Source organism: Prionailurus viverrinus, chromosome C1 (genome assembly GCF_022837055.1).
Source record: "Prionailurus viverrinus isolate Anna chromosome C1, UM_Priviv_1.0, whole genome shotgun sequence".
Classification (NCBI taxonomy): Eukaryota; Metazoa; Chordata; class Mammalia; order Carnivora; family Felidae; genus Prionailurus; species Prionailurus viverrinus.
The window spans coordinates 101,698,155-101,723,777 of NC_062568.1; positions in this window are offsets into that span (position 1 = coordinate 101,698,155).

A 25,623-nucleotide genomic window follows, 5' to 3' on the forward strand; every position below is an offset into this window, starting at 1 on the left:
CATATAATATTTCAGCAACAGTGATATCCTTTGTTGTAGCAATAATAACTAATATTTTCTAGCCCATATGTGCTCAGTTCTATGCTATTTTATGTATATGGCTTCATTTAACTATCACTTCATTTCTGTTAGTGATATTATCCTCTTTTCACAGAAGAGGATACTGAGGCATCAAGAGAATAAGTAACCCATCCAAAGTCACATGAGTCAGTGACAGCATTTGAACTCAGGTCTACCTGACCTCAAAGTGCATGTTTTTGATCACTCTACTGTGTTGCTATATTGTGCTATGTTGTAAAAACACTATGCTATATATTGTTTCCCTCTGGTCCATCCATTATTCTGATAAATCTAATAAATATTCATTTCAATTACAATGATATATATATATATATATATATATATATATTTAAATGTTTATTTGTTTTTGAGACAGAGAGAGACAGAGCATGAAAGGAGGAGGGGCAGAGAGAGAGGGAGACACAGAATCTGAAGCAGGCTCCAGGCTCTGAGCTGTCAGCAGAGAGCCCGACGCGGGGCTGGAACTCACGGACCGTGAGATCATGACCTGAGCCGAAGTCGGACGCTTAACCGACTGAGCCACCCAGGCGCCCCACAATGAGTTATATTTTTAAATCGGAATCAACTAGCACATTCAAAGGCAAAAAAATAAGGTGATATATTTAAAACACTTAGCCTAAGAGCTTACAGATAATACACATTTAGTAGTTGTTGGATAATTGAAACCCTTTTATGTGTGTTATTCCAAAAGGCCCACGTCTCAACTATTAACAAATCCCACATTCATGCTCAGCATTTCATTGAGATGCACTTATAGTGAAAGACCGACGTGTGCACCGCCCTGTCTCGCCCCAGGAGGGTCTTTAGTGGTAAAATTCCTTACTAGCTTTCTACTTTGTAATCTCTCAACATGGAACAGTGAAACTTAGAATTTGAATTTCTGGAATAAATATTTGTGTGTTTTCTGATAATCTTGGCCTGTTCATAATGTCAAGATGTGCATACAGTATGATGCATGTGCTTTACTATACCTCTTAGTGGATGAACTGTGTGTGTGTGTGTGTGTGCGCGCGCGCGCGCATGCACGTGCTGATTTGTTTTCAAAAGAAACCAAATGTAATGTACATTAGTTGTTTTAAATACTTTCAGGTACATTTTACTGCAGTTATTGCTAACCAGGGAAAGTTGCAGGCGATAATCAGGTGAATGTTTAATACTTTTTAATTTTGTCGTCTTTGAGTATCCACCACTTTGCTGTTTTGACAACTCAGCAGTTCTCCCTCTGCTACTCTTCCCTTTGCCTAAACTCCATGCTGCCTGGAGAATGAGAAAGCACAAAGGGACAGATTGTAGGTTTCGATCATAAACTGATAATCACCTGCAACATCCCATAATTTCCTTGAATGCAGGGAAAAGATATCTCTTAAGTCATGTAATTATGGTTTTATGTGGTATCCTTTACATTTCTATTTGTGTGGATTGCAATTCCCAACTGCCTGCCATTTCCTCCTAAAATTGAAATGTAAATCTAATTGGAAGTTAATGTGGGATTATCACTGTTGCCGTGTTAGCTATTTATATGTATATATTGCATGTATAAATAGCTATTTTGCATTTAAGCATTTCTGGCAGGAGTTAATTGCAACACAGAGGTAGTCTTAAGGGTATACTGGGCAACATGTCAGACATACAGTTTACTTCAGGGCCTCAAGATTTTGCTTGTGACATAAGTAGGATATGTTATATGCAATACCATGTTTGATATCGGGGAATTCATTTTTTATTTTTTTATTTTTAGATAACGAGAGAGAGAGAGAGAGAAAGGGCAAGTGGGGGAGGGATAGAGGGAGGGAGAGAAATCTTAAGCAGGTTCCACCCCTAGCCCAGAGCCTGACACGTGGGCTCGACCTCACCACCATGAGATCATGACATGAGCTGAAGTAAAGAGTTGGATGCTTAACCAACTGAGCCACCCAGGTACCCCAAGAATGCTGACATTTCTTGAGGAGAATCCATGGCCAAAGTTGAGGGACAAAGTGTGATTGTTGGTCTTAATAATAAAACCATTCATTGATGTATTCCAAATTTTTCCTTAATAATTAATGTGGTTCTATTATTAATGGATGCAATTTAGCTTTTCTGAAGTTTTTTTTTTCACATTTGTCTCTCTAAAGGCTTATGATATTTTGAAATCCAAATCAAAAGCTAAAAGTATCTACATACATGGTTTGATAAGATTATTAATAAGTCCTTTCCTTTATGGAACCCAGTTGGTTACTGGTTTGCCTGTTTTTTGTTTATTTGGAGTTCTAGCCCACTACTTAATTTATTTTAATATCTGGGCCCGCATTCAGTTTCATTTTTGGATAAAGAAGAAAAAAATGACCTTTTCTAAACAAAATATAAAACAAAGAACAGAAGAGAGAGAACATCAAAACTTATATTTATTAGCTTCTTGGACAATTTCTCCGGCAAAGGAAGAATTCAAGTCTCAAATATCCACGTTCGTGCATTTGTCATACCGTAAAATTGCTGATTGTGAATAGTGGTTTTTCCAAATGGTGGTGATTCTTTTTATTATTTTAGTTTTTACTGTTTTTCAAGCATTTCTTATATTTATTACCTCTATTTACCAATATCATCTCTGTGAAATGGATAGAAAAAAGAAAATTGTCTCCATTAGGGGCGGGAGAAATTGAATACTGATGAAGCAAAATTAGAGCCAACAACTCTATCTAATCACATGAGCTCTGTGGGAAGGCCCTGAGTGGAACCACCTTGTTGATTTTTGTGTTCCCAGCGGGTAACACCATGCCTGAGATATAGCTGTTATTTCTTAAATAAAGGTAAATGAACGACTAGGTGAGCAGGGTCCTAGCTTAAGACCATGTCTGTACCCCTCCTCACCTCAATCCACAGCCTTTCATGCAAGCTACATAGACAGGAAGATGTGTTTCCTCGACTTTTCCAAGTCCTTCATTTTTCAATTTTGTTATCCTCTGTTCTCAGTGCGGCGTCACCACAGATTCTGACAATGGAGGATTTGAATGAACTTACTAGATGATACTACTTCCCAATCATGATCTTTTCCTTCTAGATTTTAAAGCTGGCTCCAATTACAACAGGCCAACGTTCTCACGAACGATGGCATTATTCTCTTCTGCAGGTCCTGTAGATGAATGTCTTGCTTAAGTGGAGAGATGTGCCTCAGGCAGTTGGCCCATTTGTAAGGGAGACAGCTCTGCCCGAACCTGTGGCTAGAGAAGAAGACTCCGCTTCAGTGAGAAGGCAGTTTTTGCTACAAGTCAAGGGCTGTGTTGGGAAAGCCTTCTGTCTTTCACATGACAAGTTAGGCACAGCACTTCTTCCCCATTTCTTCTCTCATCTTCGAATGTGCCTTCACTTAAAAACTTTTTATTTCATTTCCCTGCTTAACTCAGGAAAATCTCTCCCCCTAACGAGGTTGTGTAGAGATTTGGGTCATGCAGCCATGGAAGAAAAGGATGCATTCGTCCAGGCACTCTACTAGGGATGACGTCTGCATGCTTTCATTGACTGTTGCTTGGTGAGTTAGGGCAGTTGTCCCTTTTGATAGCTGAGCATATCCAAGGCTAAGAGGGATCAGGAGGGGTCTCACCAAGGGGTGGTTGACCCCAGAGTGCCTGCTTGCCCCACAACGCTGAGCTGGACCTGGGCTCAAACAGTCTGGGTGCTAGAGTCAGATGTCCCACTAAAAACCATCCTACGTGACCTTGGGAATTTCATTTCAACGTCAGGTGAGTATCATTGGGAGGGAAGATTTCATTTCTCTCCAATTACTAGAGCAACTCTATAATTGTTTATTAAGATTCTCCTGTGAGCTGGGTTCCATAGCACCGGAAATGGCAGAGGAACAAGAGAGATCCACCCCTGCCCTTGACCCTAGACTAATAAATGTTCTTGTTTTAAGAATCCAAAAAAGTGAAAGTGGACAATTTATAAAAATGAAAACAATGCACTCCTAAGACAGGTGAGAACACCTTTTCATACGTACGTGAAAGTCAGAAAACATCTCTTTAGAACTTCAAAGGCATCAATGTGTTTTGTGGGTTTTTTTTTTTTTTTTTGGTCAAAAATTCCCACTAATTAGTTCTGAGAGAGCCAATGTTACTTTTTTCTGAACAGATGATAACACAGCTTAAATATCAATTTGGAAATAGAAAAAGGCCCTTTTTGTCACAATTCTAAGAAAGCAGATTTTTTTTTTGCACATGATCTAGTTTTAATTCTCATTTATATATGCTGTTATATAGACACAATGCATATAGCATTTAGGACCATTCTGCTTTTCACTGACTGGTGTTTTAGATGGCTTCCACACTTCTGTAATCAAGGCCCATATTTATTTTTTATTTTGACTCCGTCTCATTTAAACATCACTAGGGCAGCATCTAACATGGACTTGAAAGACAATGAGAATATATTTAGTATAGAGGGTAGGGTGGAGGGCAGTGGATCCAAATGGTCTGAGTTCAATTCCCAGGTCCACCACCCAATGAATGTGTAGCACTGGGCAAGTTATTTAATGTCCAACGAGGCACGTCTTTTCTTCTGTGAAATGGAGATAATGTATTCATCTCAGAGTTGTGAGCATTCAGGAAGGTAGTGTATTAGAATTCTTGGGTCACTACCTGATACACTCAGCAAACACTCAGCGAATGGTGTTACTAATAAATATTTCTCAAAGTGGAAATACATACTGATAGGATATTAAGATGAAATCGTAACAGTCTTCGGTATAAAATACTGAACTCCAAAATGTTTTATGCAGTTACTAAAATAGCAGCACAATGTGGTAATCGTAAATGTGTTTAAATGTTTTCTATATTAACATATCACATCATTTATTAAATTGTTATGCATGTTTATGTTGTTTTCCGTCTTCAGTTATTCTACATGCTCTTGTAGCAAATCACTTTAGAGAGTTTCCTTTTAGATGTATTTGTTTGGGATAAGAAAGCCTAAAGATATTAATACGGGTTAAGATGGATACTAAGAATGTATTTTCAGAATAAGGGTAAGCTAATTTTGTTAACTCACATTTTATCCAACATTGGGTTTACATACTTCAGCATTTAAGTTCATCATACAGGCCATCTGGGTGCCTCAGTTGGTTAAGTGTCCAACTTTGGTTCAGGTAATGATCTCATGGTTCATGGGTTCGAGCCCCACGTCGGGCTCTGTGCTGACAGCTTAGAGCCTGGAGCCTGCTTCAGATTCTGTGTCTCCCTGTCTCTCTGCCCCTCCCCTGCTCTCTCTCTCTCTCTCTCTCTCTCTCTCTCAAAAATAAATAAACATTAAAAAAAATTAAGTTTATCATAAGAAGTAGAAAACACAAAAACATAAGAAAGATATAACATGGCTGCCATACTAAAAATACATCATGTTCACCTTATGGTCCAGCAATTCCAGTCCTTGGTATTCACCCAAAGGAATTGAAAACTTACGTCCACACAAAAACCTACATGTGGGTACTTACTAAAATTGTGGGGAGGCACCTGAGTGGCTCAGTCGGTTAAGCGTCTGACTCTTGGTTTTGGCTCAGGTCATGATCTCATGGTTTTCTTGGGTTCAAGCCCTGTGTGGCACTCTGCATTGGCAGAGCAGAGTCTGCTTGGAATTCTCTCTCTCTCTCCCTCTCTTTGCCCTTCCCCTGCTTGCACTGCTTTAAAAAAAAAAAACTCTCTCAAAATAAATAAACTTAAAACATTTTAAACTAAACAAATATTTTATTCTTTTAAGTTTATTTATTTATTTTGAGAGAGAGAAAGCACAAGTCAGGGAGGGGCAGAGAGAGCGGGAGAGAGAGAATCCCAAGCAGGATGCGTGCTCTCAGCACAGAGCCCGAGGCTGGGCTCAAACCCATGAACCGTGAGATTATGACCCGAGCCAAAGTTGGATGCTTAACTGACTGAGCCACCCAGGGGTCCCCATGTGGGTGCTTATTGAAGCCATACTGATGAGCGTCAAAACTTAGAAGCAACCAAGATATCCTTAGTGAGCAGATGGATAAAGTGTGGAACATTCAGATGATGGAATATCACTCAGTGCTCAATGAAATAAACTACTGAGCCATAACAAGGCACAGAGGAAACTTAAATGCATACTACTAAGTGAATGAAGCCAACCTGAAAAGGCTACTTACGGTATTATTCCAACTAATGTTTCTCAAAATGACAAAACCATGGAGAATCAGTGGTTGGTGGTGAGGGAGGGATGGATAGGCAGAGAGAGGATTTTTAGGGCAGGGAAATTATTCTGTGTGATACTACAATGGTGGATACATGCCAGTATACATTTCTCAGAAGTCAAAGAATGTGCAACATTAAGAGTAAGCCCCAAGGTGGACTTTGGTGATGATGATGTATCAGTATAGGTTCACTGATGATGATGAATGTACCGCTCTGGCATGGGATATTGATGGTAGGGTAAGCTGTGTTTATATGGCAACAGGAAGAATATGGTGTTTCTCTATACCTTCCTCCCATTTTGCTGGGAACCTAAACTCTTCTAAAACAATGAAGCCTATTTATTAAAAAAAACAGCATAATAAAAGAATGCCAATCAATCCTTCAGACCAGATGATTTCAAATAATGAATGCCTCTTCCTTCCAATTCACTACGTTAAGCAAAGGAGGTAATGCACATCAAATCCCAGACTTCAAAACCATCCCATAATGCATTTACATTCCAAAGCCGTACGTATACTCACACACAGACATACACATCCTTGTAGGTACATACATATACACATATGTATCACTTTGCAAGAATTTGTTTATCTATATGTGCAGTTTTTACAAGCTCATCGATCTGAAGAATGAATGCGTACTAGCAATGTGATCAGAGATGTGCTGGTCAGATGACATGTATAAAACACTATCCTAGACAGTGGAAATAGAAACAGATATAAGAGAAAGCCTTGCTTTCAGGAATCTCCAAATCTGGTTGGAGAAACTACATAAGGGGGAGGATTTAAGTGGGCAGTGGGAACCAGCTACAGCAGTCATAGGAAAAGGTGACGTACCCCCACGTGCTCCAGAGCCACCATTTCAGAAGACTTGGAGAGGATGGTGTTTACATGATTAAAAAGTGATGCATTTTAGCAATCCTTTTCTCTGTCTAGGGATTCACCTCCCCTACAGTGTGATACAATCTCATTTCGATCTTGTTTTCCATACAGCTTGCTATTCCATTATCATATTACTTAGAGTGTATCAGTCGCTTTGTTCGTACTGCCTGCACCTCATTTGTAAATGACATTGTCAAGACTATGATTGCAGCTGTTTGCAGAACGTCGGAAAGCTGTCAAACCCAGCAGAGTCAAACTGTTTGCAGCCAACAGCAAATGAAACATACTCATAAATGATTAAAGGCACTTCATAAGTGATCCTTACCAAGGAAATGGAAATGTTGTCAGACAGAGTCATCTGTTTTCTGCACCTGGGATCAAGCCAAAGACAGTTGCTGCTAATAACCAGTGAGGGGAATGCTTGGCTCTCGAAAGGACAGGGAAGCTCTGGAGGAAGAACCTTTCAATTTTAACATACATTCATTTTTGAGAGAGAAACAGAGCATGAGCAGGGGAGGGGCAGAGAGAGAGGGAGACACAGAATCCGAAGCGGGCTCCAGGCTCTGAGCTGTCAGCCCAGAGCCCAACGCGGGGCTTGAACTCATGGGCTGTGAGATCATGACCTGAACCGAAGGTCAGTGCTCAACCCACTAAGCCACCCAGGGGCCCCAGAACCTTTCAATTTAAAGGCAGCATGGTCGCATTAGCTGGGGTTACTCCTTTTTTTTTTCTTTCCTGAGAGAGAAACAGAGAAAGAGAGAGAGAGAGAGAGAGGGAGAGAGAGAATGCAGGGGAGGAGCAGAGCAAGACACAGAGAGAGAATCCCAAGCAAGCTCCACACCCAGCACGGAGCCCGACTCCAGGCTCGATCCCACGACACTGGAATCGTGAGCTGTGCTGAAATCGAGAGTTAGACACTTAACCTATGGAACCAGGTGCCCCACTCCGTTGTTTTTTATACTCATTACATAAATTCTGTTTTCTTCATTTTGGTCACATCATAATAACTTTATTTTTTAAACATATTTAAAAAAATTAAAAAAAAATGTTTTTTTCAATGTTTATTTATTTTTGGGACAGAGAGAGACAGAGCATGAACGGGGGAGGGGCAGAGAGAGAGGGAGACGCAGAATCGGAAACAGGCTCCAGGCTCCGAGCCATCAGCCCAGAGCCTGACGCGGGGCTCGAACTCACGGACTGCGAGATCGTGACCTGGCTGAAATCGGACGCTTAACCGACTGCGCCACCCAGGCGCCCCTAAAAAAATTTTTTTTAATGTTTATTTATTTTTGAGACAGAGAGAGACACAGTGAGAGTGGGGGAGGGGCAGAGTGAGAGGGAGACACAGAATCCAAAACAGGCTCCAGGCTCTGAGCTGTCAGCACAGAGCACGACGCGGGGCTCGAACCCATGAACCGTGAGATCATGAGCTGAGCCGAAGTCGGAGGCTTAACCGACTGAGCCACCCAGGCACCCCCATAATAACTTTAATATTCTGCAAAAAACCAAAAAAGGAAACATCAAAAGAACAACCAAACACACACACACACATCCAACATTTATTCAAAAGGAACTCACTCAGGTGGATACATTTTTTCTTTATTGACAAAGTAGGCACTTTATGCAAGAGAATATTATCTATGCTTATTGAGCTTTATTAATATGCTTTTTGGCAGTGGAAAGTCGGGCTCCCAAACGATAATAGAATTTCACTTCATTCCTTTGGAGGAATCAAGGCCTCAGAAGTCAGCTGTCTGTGATCACATATAGTGTAAAAAAGTGGGTAGGGCATCTAGTGGTACTGATCACCCTACAAAACAAGATCTTGATATAAACTTAGCCCGATGCAGACAAAATGAGAAAAGCAACTTTTAGGGTAGGTGTTCTGTCCAGGTCTAATTTGCATACAATAAAATCCACCCATTGTAAGTGCACAGTTCAATGAGTTTCTACAAATATACATCCCCAGAAACACGATAGAGGGAATTTTCAGAAGCCCCCAAACACTCCACTTCCATTTTCATGAAGTTCCTTCTCCCTACACCCCGGCCAATGACAACCACTCACGTTTCTCTTTCAGTAGATTTGCCTGTTCTAGAGTCTCACATAAATGGGCTGGCTTTGTGTCTCCCTCCTTTTACTCAGCATGATGCTCTGGTGACTCATGTCGTGAACATGTCATGTCATGTCTCATGTGTTGCTGCACATATCGGTAATTCTCAATATGTTCCAAACATCCACATTCATTCTCGCCTTTATCAGAGTTTGTCAAGTATTGTAGAAAATTGACAATGCTGGGGCTCCTGGGTGGCTCAGTCAGTTAAGCGTCCGACTTGGGCTCAGGTCATGATCTCGCGGTCCGTGAGTTCGAGCCCCGCGTCAGGCTCTGTGCTGACATCTCAGAGCCTGGAGCCTGTTTCGGATTCTGTGTCTCCCTTTCTCTCTGACCCTCCCCCGTTCATGCTCTGTCTCTCTCTGTCTCAAAAATAAATAAACATTAAAAAAAATAAAAAAAAAAGAAAATTGACAATGCTGAGGGGATTACCACAAAGTCATGAAAAGTTTTTATTTTATTTATTGATTTGTTTACTTATTCATTTATTTGGAGAGAAGGAGAGAGTGAGCACAAGCTGGGGAGGGGCAGAGCGAGAGGGAAAGAGAGGATCCAAAGCAGGTTCTGCACTGTCACAACCCGAGGTGGGGCTCCAACTCACGAACCATGAGATCGTGACCTGAGCTGAAATCAAGAGTCCAGTGCTTAAATGACTGAGCCACCCAGGTGCCCTGAAATCATGAAAAGGTTTTAAAGGGGAAGGTTCTAGGCCTTGTGCTGGGTGTGTTCTAGACATTTCATTATATTCTCTTAATAACCCTTCAAGGTGGGGTTTTATTAAGGAAACAAAAACAAAAACTGAAGTTCATCAAATGCTAAAGGAAATACGAAGGTTCTTAACAGCTAATCAGGACACAGGAAGCGAAGGGAAAATTTTGTGCTTCAGTGGAAAACTATGCAGCGTCTAGAGCATAATTTCCAGGTTCTCTGGTTGTAGGTAACTGATAACAATACAAATTTTATCTGGAGGCATGAAAATTCTGTCCAGGGGAAGTTCAATTTACTTCTCTCTTGTCTGTGGAAAATGCCAGAATTGCCTGTCATTTGCTCATTTATTTTAATATTCTTTACCCGCAAACATATGTGTTCTTTGGAATCTCCTTTGAATCATCTTAGCATCTTCCTGGTTTTCTCCCCAGTGAGTAAAGTAACATACTTGCCACATGGTCATTCTCGTATGTGTATGAGAATTATGATTTTTTTAATCTTTTTTTGAAAATTATCTTTTAGTAGAAAGGAATAAAACTCAGATTTTTTTAAACCATAAATTCTGTGCTTCTTTCCACTGTACCGTGATCTGCTCACTTATCTCCGTGATACTTAGCTTCTGTCATCATCAATTCTCTTAACACATCAAAAAATATGTTTACATTCTCAACTCTCTTTTGTCAAGGATATAACAATCTCCCCGGATAGATTTATCTTCTCTACAACAGGTCAGTCTTATGAATGACATACGTGGGGTTTAAGTGAGCTGTATAGCTTTGTTTCATGAAGATCAGGCTTCGTCAGGCTGTAGCATTAGCAGGAAGCCTGTAACCTTGAAGACGAGGTCATGTCGGACCGGCTCCCGTTAGACATGAATCTGAGGACTCTCTAAGCTCTGACTTTTCTAGCTGCCAAGATTTTTAAGGAGCATAGTAGTGGTAATATTTGCTGTTGAAGGAATCCAGAGGGGAAAAATAATGCGTTATGTTTTCCTTCTCTATTATCTGTGTGGGTAAAATCTGCACTTTGTTCCCATAGGAAACACCTGATTAGCATAGACCAACTATCTTCAGTTTTGTTTATATCTTGGAATTATAAATAAAATCCAAGTGTTATGAAGAGCCTTGATATCATCCGAACCAATGGGAATCTGATGTTTCAATCCCATCTATAAAATCTGTTTCAGATGATTGCTTTGGCTGTATTTATTTATTTATTTATTTACTTATTTATAAACTTTTTTTAACGTTTATTTATTTTTTTGAGACAGAGAGAGACAGAGCATGAACGGCGGAGGGTCAGAAAGAGGGGGAGACACAGAGTCCGAAACAGGCTCCAGGCTCCGAGCTGTCCACACAGAGCCCCACGCGCGAACTCACAGACCGTGAGATCATGACCTGAGCCGAAGTCTACACTTTACCAACTGAGCCACCCAGGCGCCCCCGCTTTGGCTGTATTTAAATAGCACCAGTGAAAAAAGTTCATCACTATCCAAGTAACCCAAGACACCCAATCTGTGCTTAAGAGCTCTGTCAGAAACTTCCCTTAGATTAAGGTGCAGCTTTATCTATGAATTTATTTCTTTAATGTTTGCTTATTTATTTAGAGGAAGGATTTATTTATTTATTTATTTATTTCCCCTAATTTATTTATTAGGGGAAGGAGGGTGGGCAGAGGTTCCAAAGTGGGCTCTGAGCTGGCGGAAGAGAGCCCGACGAGGGGCTTGAACTCAAACTGTGAAATCGTGACCTGAGCAGAAGTCAGACGCTTAACCCGCTGAGCCACCCAGGCACCCCTACCTATGAATTTATATGTGTGCTTTTATGAAGGATTTATTTTGAGCTAGGCCCTGTGTTCGACATATAAATATCCTCCAGTGCTTGCAATAACACTAGGGTGGTGTTATCCCAGTTTTTGGAGAAGGAAATTCAGGCTCAGGAGATAAGTAACTTGCCCAAAGACCCAAAAGTTTGCCTCTCTTCGATGTCAAAAATGGAAATCAAACCCAGAGTTACATGATTCCCAACTACCCACCACCTTCTTCTTTTTCAATTGCAGAGTCTTTGATGCAGAACTTGCGGTACTCAGGAAGGGGTCAGTATTCCTGTCTCTGAGTTGTGACATCAGGATGGTGAAATTTTTAGTCTTGTAGATAAAATGATTGCTATGATGGGAGCCTAGACTGTATGCCCTAGTTTTCGTGAAAGGAATTGATCATGGGCCATTTATAGTTCTCTTTTGGAACATCTGTTAAATATTGTAGTTACAAGAAATAGAATATACTCTAACAAGTATAAGTGAACAAACAATTTTACTAAGGGATATCTGACAGATTTCAGAATCTTCAGGAGGGCCAGAGGGCCAATCTCCAAATCTTTGCAGTCGGGAATAGCCCTCAGTTCCCGCCACGTCACTTTCGTGTCAAAGGCACTGCCTATGCTGCCAGTTGACACCATTACTCATTTTGATGGTGCCAGCACTTGCCCCGGAAGCCCTCCCTCCAACTGCTGTCCCCCCCCAAACCATTCATCTTCTCCCACCACCACTGCCAACACAAGTTGAGTTCTGGGCGAAACGTACTTCCTCATATTGCTTTCTTCCAAGTAACATCTAACGCAGGTGTGGACGAGTTCTGTAAGTCTAATTCACATGGCTCAGACCTAAGGGAAAAAACATTGGTGAAAGGAAAAGTGTGGCTTCTACTACTGGGGGATGGGAAGGAAGCATTATGCTGTGGGAAATTTTCCAAATACAGGAAGAGTGTTCCCATTGAGAAGATATCTCATGTATGTCCACCAGAGGAAGTATGGTGTGTGCAGAAGCAGATTTTGTGATAATGGGAAAAAAGAATTATTCACACATTTGCACAGTCATCTGACATATGGGTGTTTCTACTTGTATTCTGTAAATATACCCTGATCCCCAAATGGTTTGCTCTTTGCAGTGACTTCAGTATCACTTGGAACCTTAGAGATGACAACCAGATTTACCAATTTTTTTCTTTACATTTTCATATGAAGAGATCTGGTTTTACCATACCAAGACTAGGCCCTTTCAATTTTTTCTGTAGACTATTTCTAAGGTCATTTTTCCATTTTTCTCTTTTTCTTATAAAATCCCACAGCTTGTATTGTATTTTACACATAGTATATCCTCTGAAGATATTTTAAACGCATGAAAGAATAAATTACTCACAGGAACCTAGTCTGTGCTAGTCAATTTTAGATTAAGTTTGGGTAAATTCAGGTCTTATGATGAAGTGTTTTCACATTTATTTCTTTTAATTTAAAAAAAATTAATTCAGTTCATTACTTTATTTATTATTTATTATTAATTTATTATTATCATACTATAATATTATTACACTAATTTATTTAATGTTTCATTTGAGAGAGACAGAGAGAGAGAGAGAGAGAGCAGGGGAGGGGCAGAGAGAGAGGGAGACACAGAATCTGAAGCAGGCTCCAGGCTCTGAGTTGTCAGCACAGAGCCTGACATGGGGCTCAAACACATGAGCCCCGAGATCATGACCTGAGCCAAAGTTGGATGTTTTTTTTTTTTAATTTTTTTTTCAACGTTTATTTATTTTTTTGGGGACAGAGAGAGACAGAGCATGAACGGGGAAGGGGCAGAGAGAGAGGGAGACACAGAATCAGAAACAGGCTCCAGGCTCCGAGCCATCAGCCCAGAGCCTGACGCGGGGCTCGAACTCACGGACCGCGAGATCGTGACCTGGCTGAAGTCGGACGCTTAACCGACTGCGCCACCCAGGCGCCCCCAAAGTTGGATGTTTAACCAACTAAGCCACCCAGGCATCCCCCTCCCCACCACTTTATTCCGTATGTGGAAGAGATCATTGTTTTCTTCTCATTTCAAAGCTTGGACCATGGAAGACCTAGCCTAATTTCTACCTTTTCAATCAACCATTTTTGACCTATTTACCTTGAATAACATCTCTCATTTCTCTGAATTTTTGAAGCAAGTGTTATTTAAGGCATTTATTTAGCCACTAGCTGCATATTCTTTTGTGACATTAAAAAATAAAGAGCCCATATGATGGCAGGAGGAGCATGTGACCAAGGACAAAGTATTGGCATCAGGAATCTATAAGAACAGTAAAGTTGTGGCTATATAATAAGTTTTTTATATGATATAGTTCTTGTGTCCTATAATTTGCATTATGTAACATTTTCTGTGCTATTTCATCTATTTATATTTCTTCTTTACTTTAGAAATATTTTATCATGCTTCAGAGAAGTGCCATTTGTGATTGATTTTGGAAGTACCTCAAGTAAGTCAATTATTGTAAGAATACTTCATATTCTTCTCTGAGGGATATTCTATATTCTATTCCACTGGTTAATTTGTTTAAATATTAAAATATCTGTCTTTGAACCCTACTTCAACACCTTCCGTCTTTTTACTTGTTCAATGTCAAGCTTCTTGAAGGACTTGACTGTACATGCTACCTTCATTTCCTCATGTTTTGTGCTAAGATGAACATTAGTCATGGTTTAATGGGAATGATATACTTTCAGGGCTGTTGTGTATTCATCCATCCATCTGGTTTCATATTCATCCTAGATTTTTATTTTTAAACTAACGATCCTTAGTTTTTTAATTAACATAAGCCAGGATAGATTTGGTAGAAGTCCCCTTCATGTTTCCAGTTTCTACTAGAAGTGCCTAGGAGTGATGAAAACATGTACAAGGGACAGACCACACTTTAATGGGAGGTTCAATCTGCGAGGCCAGAGTGAGTCCAGGGCTTTCATAAGGAAGCCCCAAGGCCAAGTGCACTAACCATCACTCACCAGTGGGCGGGGGGGGGGGGGGGGGGCAACTGAGGAATTCCATCCCAACCCTACTGGCCACACCTCCTACTCTCCTGGTGGCTGCACATTTTACCTCTTCCTGGTCATTGCTGAGGCCAGTCCACAAACCTGAAGAAAAGACTGTACAAGGCCCGGATCATCCAGAGAAACTACTTTGTGGATATTCAGAACCTTTGGGCTTGTCCCTTCAGTGGCTCCTGGAAATGACAGAGGACAACCTTTCTCCACCTGCTCCAGTAGCTACTTCTCCCAGCTCTCATCGCCCTGCTCAGACTCTCCAATTTGCCCTGAATTTCTAATCACCCCTTGTCCGGTCCCGGCCCACCTCCAAATAAGCACCTTGCAGCCTGGGAGATTAGAAGAGAGGACATTCATTCACCTTAAGTCTTCTGAAGATCTTTGGGGCTGAGCAACTAAAAATGAGCGGGATCTAAGGCTCTTAACAACTGTTTCCTTTCCCAAATTCTGCAAATTTTGGTTCCCAGAAAACCTGCATCCATGTCCTTATTCCCAGGTCAGAAACAACTGAATGTGCAAATATCTATTCAGGATCCTGCTTCAATTATTTTAGATATATACCCAGAAGTGAGATTGGTGGATCATATGGTATTTCTATTTTTAATTTTTTTGAAGAAACTCCATATTATTTTCTGTAATAGCTACAACATTTTGTATTACTCCCAAAGTGCATTTGGGTTCCATTTTCTTCACATCCTTATCAATACTAGGTATTTTCTGTGTTGCTGGTAGTGGCCATCCTAAATAATGTGAGGTGATATCTCTTTGTGGTTTTGATTGGCATTTCCCTTATAATTAGTGATTATGAAAATCTTTTCATATGTTTTGTTGAACATTTGTAATCTTCTTTGAGGAAGTGTCTATTTAAGTCCTTTGTTCAGGTTTAAATCAAGTTATTTATTTTTGTCGTAGATTATGGGAGTGCTTCGTGTGTTCTGGATATTAGCCCTTGATCAGACATAGGGTTTGCAAATATTTTCTCCCATTCTGAATGTTGCCTTTTCACTCTATTGATGATGATGATGATGATGATGATGGTGATGATGATTTTAATGCATCGTTGTTAAGGTTGATATAGTCCTCTTTATCTGTTTTGCTATTGTTGCTTCTGCTTCCAGGGTCATTTAAGGGCTCTCTATTCTGTTTCATTGGTCAAAATGTCTTCATGGCACTCCTACTGTTTTGATTACTGTATCTTTGTAAAGAATTTTGCAATCAGAAAGATTTGAGATCAGAAAGATGAGCCCTCCACCTTTGCTTTAATTTTTCAATTTTTTCCCCACTGGCTAGTGACTTTCGAGATTCCATATAAAACTTAACAATTTTTCTATAGCTGAAAAAAATGCCATTTAGATTTTGATAGGGATTGCATTGAGTCCGTATTTCACTTTGGGTAGTATGAATATTTCCACAATATTAAGTTTTCTAATCCATGAAGTCAGGACATCTTTCCATGAATTATTTTTTTCTTTAATTTGATTAAATGATATTTTGTAATTTCCAGAATACAAGTGTTTGGTCAACTTAGTTACATTTATTCTTAAATATTATATTATTTTTGATAGTATTGTATATGAAATTGTTTTCTTTTCTTTTTGGAGTTTTCATCATTACATCAGTTGTATTTTTATGCAGTAATTATGAAATAGATATATAGAAATACAACTGATTTTTGCATGCTGATTTGGTATCATGCAACTTTGTTGAATGTATTTATTAGTTCCAGCAGTTTTTTTGTGGAAACTTTAGAATTTTCCATATTTAAGGACAAGTAATCTAAAAACAAATAATTTTCCTTCTTCTTTCCTATTTTCAGTGCCCTTTATTTCTTAACTAATTTCTCTGGCTAGAATTTTATATTGAGGAATTTTTCTTTTATTACTACTTTGTTGAGTGTTTTTAACATGAAATTATGTTGAATTATGCCAAATGTCTTTTTTTTTTGAGTTGAGATGATCATGTAATTTTTCCTCCTTCATTCTGTTACTGTGATATTGATTGATTTTTGTATGTTGAAGCATTCTTGCATTCCAGAAATAAATCTCACTTGATCGTGGAGTGCAATCTTCTCAATGTACCATTAGATTTGGTTTGCTAGTGTTTTGTTGAGGATTTTTTACACCAATATTTATCAGTAATACAGGTTGGTAGGTCTATTTTATTTTATTATTTTAGTTTAGTTATTTTATGATATTATTTTTAAAAATATCTGTCTGGTTTTAGTATCAAGGCTATGCTAGCTTCATTAAATGACTTTGGAAGTGCTCTGTCCTCTTCGATTTTGGGGACTTGTTTGAGAATGTTCAATGTGTGATAGAATTCATCAGTGATATCATCAGGTCCTAGAATTTTCTTTAGAACTGCTTGATTACTGATTTAATCTCCTTATTAGTCTATTTGGATTTTCAGTTTTGAATTAGTCTTGGTAGGTTGTCTGTAGGAATTTATCCAGTTCTTCTAGATTAATCCTTTTTTTGGCATATAATTACTCATAGATTTCTCCTCTTTCATTTACAATTATCGCTTGTCTTTTTCTAGCTGTTAGTCTAGCTAAGAATATATCAATTTTATTGATCTTTAAAAAGTACTCAGTTGTACTTATTTTTCTCTATTTTTTGTATTCTCTATTTCTTTTATTTCTGCTATAATAATTATTATTTCCTTCCTGCTGATAACTTTGAGTTTAGTTTGTTCTTCTAGTCCCTTGATGCTTAAGATTAGGTTGTTGATTTGAGATTTTTCTTCTTTTTTAGTGTAGTCTTTACCATTATATACTTCCCTCTTAGTGCAACTTTTGCTGCATTCTACATGTCTTGGTATGTTGTGTTTTCATTTTCATTTTCATTCGTCTCAAGGTAATTTTTAATTTCTCTTTTGGCCTACTGGTTGTTCAGGAGTGTGTTACTTAATTTCCACATATTTGTGGATTTCTAGTTTTCCTTTTGCTATTGATTTCTATTTTCATTCTACTGTGATTAGAAAAAAAGGTATTGGGTATAATTTCTATCTTCTCAAATGTGTTGAGACTTGTGTTGTGGCCTAACATGACCTCTTTTAAAGAATGGCTCATGTTTTTGAGACGAAGATGTGTTTTGCTGCTGTTGCAAAGAGTATTCTGTAGAGGTCTATTAGGTTCAGCTGGTCTATAATATTGTTGAAGTCTTCTGTTTTCTTAATGATCTACTTCCTGTCTGGTTGTGACAGTTATTGAGTGTGAGGTCGTGAAATCTCAAGCTATTATTGTGCTACTGTCTGTTCTTCCTTAAACCCTGCAATGCTTGTCTTATATGTTTGTGTGTGCTGATGTTAGGTGCATGTATGTTTGTGATTGTTATATATCCCTGGTGAATTGACCCCGTTTTCATTATATAATGTCTTTCTTTGCCTCTTACAACAGTTTTTGACTTAAAGTTTATTTATTTTTGTTCTGAAGTATGTATGGCCAACCCTGTTCTCTCTTTTGGTTATTATTTGCATGGGTTATTTTTTATACCCTTTCCCTTTTAGTCTATATGTGTTCTTATATCCAAAGTGAATCTCTGGGGCGCCTGGGTGGCTCAGTTGTGTGCCCAACTCTTGATTTTGGCTCAGGTAATGATCCCAGGGTTGTGGGATCATGCCCCTCATCAGGCTTTGCACTGAGCATAGAGCCTGCTTGGGACTCTCTCTCTTTCTCTCTGCCCCTCTCCCCTCTCATGTGCTCTCTCTCTCTCTTTCAAAAAAGTAATAAATAAATACAATAAAATGAATCTCTTACAGACAGTCTACTATTGATCTTGCTTTTTTTATTTATTCAGACACTCTATGTTTTCAGATTGGAGGCTAATCTATTTAGATTTGAAGTAATTGCTGTTACAGAAGGAATTAATACTCCATTTTGTTCATTGCTTTCTGTATGTCTTGTATGGATTTTTTTGTCCCTCTTTTTCTCTGGTAGCCTTCCATTGTGTTGCATTGATTTTTTTTTTTGTGGTGACAGGCTTTGATTTCTTTCTCATTTTCTTCCTCATATTTTCAGTAGGTATTTTTCTTTATGGCTACCACAAAGATTGATAAAGCATCTTATAGCTTCAACAGTATATTCTAAATTGATAACAACTTAACTTCAATTGCATATAGAAACTATTCCATTGTGTCTACCCCCTCAACTTTACGTTATAGTCACAAATTACATCCTTTATATGTGTATCTATTTACCTAGCTATATACTTATAGTTATTTTAATGTTTTTATCTTTTAAATTCTAAGCCAGGATTAAAAGTGATTTACACCCCACCATTACATTATTATAAACTTCAATATTTGTCTATGTATTTACCTTTATAAGAAAGCTTTATATTTTTATATGCTTTTGTGTTGCTGTCTAGTGTCCTTTCAATTCAACTTGAAGAACTTCCTGTAGCACTTGTTATAAAGACGATCTAGTCATGGTGAATCCCTCTGCTTTTGTTTCTCTGGGAAAGTCTTTATTCCTTCATAATTTTGGAAAGGTTTTTGCTGAAATTGTATTCTTGATTGGCGTGTTTTGTTTCCTTTTAGCATTTGGAATATGTCATCTTGTTCTCTTTGAGCCTATAACATTTCTGGTGGTAAATCCACTGATAATCTTATGAATGTTCCTTTGTACACGACAAGTTGCTTTTTTCTTGCTGCTTTCAAGAGTGTTTGGCTTTGACTTTCATCAGTTTGATTATAATGTATCTTAGTTTGGGCTTCCTTGGGATCATCCAAGTTAGAGGTTAGCTTCCTGTAGTTGAATTTCCCTTGTCCTCCAGATATTTTGGAAGTTGTGGGCCATTACTTCTTCAAATAAACTCTCCACCCTTCTTTCTCTCTTTTCTCCTTCTGGGACTCATATAATATAGATATTGGTCCCTCGATGGTATTCCATATGTCCCTTGGGCTTTCTTCACTTTCCTTCATTCCTCCTTCCTTTTTCTCTTCTGACTCTCTAATTTCAACTGATCTGTCTTTTAGCTCATTGATTCTTTCTTCTGCTTGGTCAGGTCTGCTATTGAAACCCTCTAGTGAGTTTTTTATTCAATTGTATTCTTCAGCCTAGAACTTGTTTGATTATTTTACATAGTTTCTATCTCTTTGTTTTTATTATCTTTTTTGTTCATGCATCATTTGCCTTATTGTGTTTAGTAGGCTATCTGCATTCCCTTGCAGTTCACTGAGCTTCTTTAAAAAGATTTTTTTTAGGGGCACCTGGGTGGCTTAGCCAATTAAGCACCAGACTTTGGTTTCGGCCCAGGTCACGATCTCATGGTTCATGGGTTCAAGCTCTGTGTTGGGCTCTGTGGTGACAGTGGCGAGCCTGTTTGGAATTCTTTCTTTCTTTCTTTCTCTCTCTCTCTCTCTGCCCCTCCCATGCTCTCTCTCTCTCTCTCTCTCTCTCTCAAAATAAATATATAAACTTAAAAAAAATAAATGAAAAGATTATTTTTTAATTCTTTGTCAAGTTATTCATAGGTCTTTGTTTCTTTAGGGTTTCTTTAGGGTTGGTTTCTGGAAATATATGTTGTTCTCTTGACTGGACTGTGTTTTCATGTTTCTTCATATGCCTTTTTATTTTTTTTAACAAATAAATAAGTATATTTATTTTGAGAGAGAGGGAGAGAGAGAGTGTAAGTGGTAGTGGGGGAAGGGCAGTGAGAAAGAGAGACAGAGTGAGAGTCAATCTCAAATAGGCTCTGTGCTCTCAGCACAGAGCCTGGTGTGTGCTCGGCTTGAACTCACAAACCGTGAGGTCATGACCTGAACCGAAATCAAGTGTCAGATGTTTAACCACGTGAACCACCCAGGCGCCCTGCCTTTTTATTTTATTTACTGGCATTTGAATACTTGGGAAGAAAATAGCTTCCTCTGTCAGTCTTTATGCACTAGCTTCATACAGGGGAACACTTTCACTAATAAGCCCAGCTAGAAAGTCTGGCATCCTTTCAAAGTTTTTCTGTGCATTTGTCTTCTTTGAGCTTGTGTATGTAATTCTCCAATTATGGAGGGTTGCGGACTTCTTTTTTAGGAGACTGTAGTATCTTCCTCCCTTTGATGTCTGCAGTACTGCTATTCTGTGGTTCTACAACACGCCATTGGGCTCTCTTTGCTCTCAATGCCCCCTAGCCCTCCCAAGTATGCCAATTCCTCATCAGCACTCGGAGTTAGGGGACACACAAACCAGTCCCATGAACAAACCCACCAAAAGCCAGAGCATTGAATATGAGTCCCACTTAATGCATTGACTTTTCTTACTCATTTTGATGCAGCTGTTGTTGGCTTTGGGTTTGTCAAGGATACTATGATTTCTTAAATGGTTCCTGGGGTTTTCATGAAGTTTTTTTTGAACTATATATTGCGTAAGCATATATTGTGAACTATATATTGTGAACTATATATTGTGTAACTATATATTATGTATATTTTTTCTGTGGTGAATGAGATATGGTGATCCCTATTCCACCATTTTGCTCATTACCTATTATAATTTATTATGATTTTATTTGTTATAATTTAATATAATAGTCACTAAACATCATATATACAATATATTTAACATTATAATATAATATAATATAATTATAAATAACATACTTTCCTGACTTCCATGTTCATATAAGAATCTTTGAGAATAACAACTGTATGTGAGTTGAATATATGTCTGTCTCTATATCTATTATATAACTTTCCTTATGTTTATATTTGTGCTTGTATGTGTGTACATATGTGCACGAGTGTAGTATATATATTATTATAATCCAAATTTCACCCTCAGTGTTAGTAGTAGTAGACATTCAAACAATGTTTTTATATTGTTAAGTTACAAACGTATGCAGTAGAGAATAATCTTTCAGGATTTCTTTTTAGGCAAGATCAAAACTCTATGCTGAAATATAAGAATTAAGGCTTTATACAAAACTAGCTGAATAGGGGCACCTGGGTGGCTCAGTTGGCTAAGCGTCCGACTGTGGCTCAGGTCCTGATCTTGCATCCATGGGTTCGAGCCCCGTGATGGGTCTGTGCTGACAGCTCAGAGCCTGGTGCCTGCTTCAGATTCTGTGTCTCCCTCTTTCTGCCAATCGCCCACTCACACTGTGTGTGTCTCTCTCTCTCAAAAGTAAATAAACATTTAAAAAATTAAAAAAAAACGGTTTGAATAGCACATTTATTGCACTGACTGTAGGTCTAGAGAATGCTTTTCAGGGACATTCACTGGAGATAGCTCCCAGGCCTTATCAGATATGCCATGTTTATCGCTCACTTCCTAAAGTTCCTTGGGCTTACCCTGGGCTTATACTGGTCAATGCCAGTCCTTATGCTCTTTCTTTGATACAGCTACATATCAGAGAAGCATCTGAAAGACCAAGGTTTATAAACAGAGCTCCTAGAAAGTACCTAGGGAAGTTGTCTTGATAGAAAAAAAAAATAGGAAGTGCTTCTTACCTCTGATAGATTTGATTGAATAAGTTAAAACAACGACTCGCTTCATCACCATCTTTTACCCCCAGATTGCATGATTGCTGACAAGTCAAGTATAATAAGCTTATCGCTGTTGCAATACCATGAGCATGGCTCCTTTTCCATCATAGCTGCTAACCCCCCGGCTTATACTGTTCCCCATCACTATTACCATCATTTTCATCGCCACCGTCATTCTCTTCACCAATTATCATTACCAAGTTCTGAATATTCTTAAATCCTAGATGTTGTATTGGAAGCATCACACACATTTCACCAAATCCTCACGACCGAAGTGGGATTACATAAGATCATCGTTACCTCCATTTTACAGATAAGGCGGTTCAATTGGTGCAGTGACAAAGGCTTACCATTAGGTGGATTTATGTGTAAATTTATATGTAAATCTGGCTACTCAGAGGCTGTGAAAGCTGGGTTGCTTCTTGCTACTTGGGACTCAAGTTTCTTCACCTATAAAATGGGAATAATAAAACCCACCTTACATTTATTGTGCCAGAATGAAGTGAGAAACAGGAAGAACTGGATTTCTCTCAATAAATAACTCAAGCTTATCTTTGTCTGATCATGACAGAGCTGGGAATTTAAGCAACCGTGCAAATATTTCCTCAAAAGTCTCCTGGAGTACCTCAGTGGGAGGTGGGAGATGCGTGGTTGCCTCTCCCAAGGTCCTGACTGTGTCTCCTTCCTTCCCTAAGTCTTTTTCTGCCATATATATGGGGGTTCTGATTGAGCTTGAGAGTATTACTTCACACGACAACCACTCAAGGCTATATAACACCTGTAGGAAAAGGAACCTCCCTCTTGCACATGTTGATCACATTTTACGGAAAACTTTTGATGCATTAGCTTGCTCAAAGCAAAACAAAACAAAATCTAGCATGCAGCATCTCAGTTAAGAGGAGAATTGCGGGGCGCGGGGTGGGGGGGGGGGAACGTAAGTGGTGACATTGCAGAGACTATCATGCCACCTAAGATGCTTATTTCCAACAAGTCAGGATGTGAAATAAGTCGAGCCCTCTCCACACCAACCTTGAAATCACTTCTCAGAAAGAATGTTTGCCCTTCCAGGAGAGGAATGAGTGAAAAAAACACATGTAAACACACGCACAAACACCCATGCCTAGACACACAAGTCCACGTGTGACCCGGAAACACAAAACAAAACCATGGCTCTCTGAGAATCATACCAATCTACATAAATGCAATGAGAACCAAGGAGCTAAAACCTCCTTGTTTAGCAATGACTTTTTAAACAAAACGAGAGTTTATCACCTGTGGAAAGTTACCCCATGCCAAGGTGAGAATGAACTTCGAGTGTCTTGGGTAGGTTTGGGTCTTCGGGCTGGTTGAATGGGTCTGGGAGGGGGCCAACAGGTGTGAGCTCCTGGGATTTCTCAGCAGCAAGGTGATTGCTTCGGGATGCAATCCTGGCCACTGAGGGAAGCTGGAAGCTGTTGCTCTAGTCAAATATTGTTTTTCCTTAAGTATTTTGTTTAAGTATTATTGCTTTCATGACTTGAATTTCTAAGTAGAAATATTTTGAAAACATTACATATTTTGTGAGCCACCAGATTCATTTCAATCCCAACTGCATCATTATTAGTATCATTTTTTAACTCTCCAGTGATTTCAACTGCTCACATCTTAACACTTAAGGCCCAATCCCGAATGTTTGAGGCACACAGTGTAATTTGTTCCCTGTGATACTCGAGGAGTTTGTTCTCAGTTTTTCACCCCCGAGTGCTGATTTCTTTTCACAACTGGAAGAAGCCAGAAATAAATTTCAGCCTTCTTAATGGGGGTAGGTTGGGAAAAAGGCTCAAAAACCTCACACTCATCCAAGAGCTGCAGTTTTAGTATTCAGGCACAGCTGGTAATGGAAATCTGGTGGGTCCCTAGAGAAGAATCCTGCCTAGGCTGAGATCCCAAAGGTTCTGAGTATTTGAAAGGTACTTAACATGCTCTACTGGGGTGTGGAACAGATGCCGAAAAACCACAGTATCTGGGAGGGTTGTTTCACAGAACTGGCTCTATTGTGACATCTATCCTTATTTAGGGACCCACACATATAATCCTGGTTGAGCCTGGGTTTTGCTCACGAAAAGTATACACCGGGTGTTCAAAGGTGCCCCGGTACTAGTGATGATTTATTTTACAAATACGTGTGGGGGCTGACTTTGTAATTTGTAAAATAAAATGTAAATGGAAAACCCACGGCTATTTGTTTTAAGTTACCATATGAAAAACACCTTAGATATATTGCCTTTGGTTACCACAGTGACTCATTGCCAAGCTTCCTCTCTCCTTCTGGAAGGTTCTTTTCATTCATTTAAAGGGCTAATTCTCCTGTTGTGCCACCACCGGATGTACAACATTCTGGATTGCAGTACGCTACAGACATTTCAGTGATTTTCCTTCATTCACAAGAGATTTCAGCATCTTGCTTTTTGAATCCTTTTTTTTTCACTTTCTTACTTATAACTAATATCAACATCATTTTTTTTTTATGACTGCCATGTACACGCCGTCTCATCCAATACTTTTCCTTTTCAGGTTTTCAACCTTCTCAAGTCCACTTTTCCACCTCTGAAATTCTGATTTCCATCATCTTGCATTTTGAATATCATATTCTATATTTAAATCTCACGAGTTTGTCTCAACTCCAACAAATTTTCAGCCACATTAGGATATCCACTGGATGAACCAACTATTTTTTTGTTCATTGCTACTGTCACTTTGTGTTATCACTACCCTTCTAACTCAACTTAGATCTATTTAATTAATTTATTTATTTTAAGTGGGCTCCACACCCAATGTGGGGCTCGAACTCATAACACTGAAATCACAAGTCACATATTCTACCGACTGAGCCAGCCAGGAGGCCCCTATCTCAACTTAGATATAATAGTCTGACACTAAAATTGTTTATTTACAGATGCTCAGCTCCCTTAAATCTTCCCCATTTGTCACACACACCTGACCAAAATCAAGCTCATTAAAAACAACACATTTAGTAACCCACTTTTACACAAATTTAGTTGAACGGAATTTTATATGTACATACACAACACGGTACATATATGGGTATATATACGCACTATATTTTATACAAATATAGTTTTGGTATACTATTGTATATGCAGTATATTATATAATGTTAGATTTCCTGACTGAAGATAGGATAAGAAATTTCAAGTGTGCCTTCAGCAATGGTGATGTCTCAGTATTTTTTTCTAGTTCTTTCCATTTGTAATAACCTAAAATGGCTATTTTATATATTTCTGTTTCTTCTCAGAATTTAAATACACCTTCTGCCTTGCATAGTCTCACTGATGCTT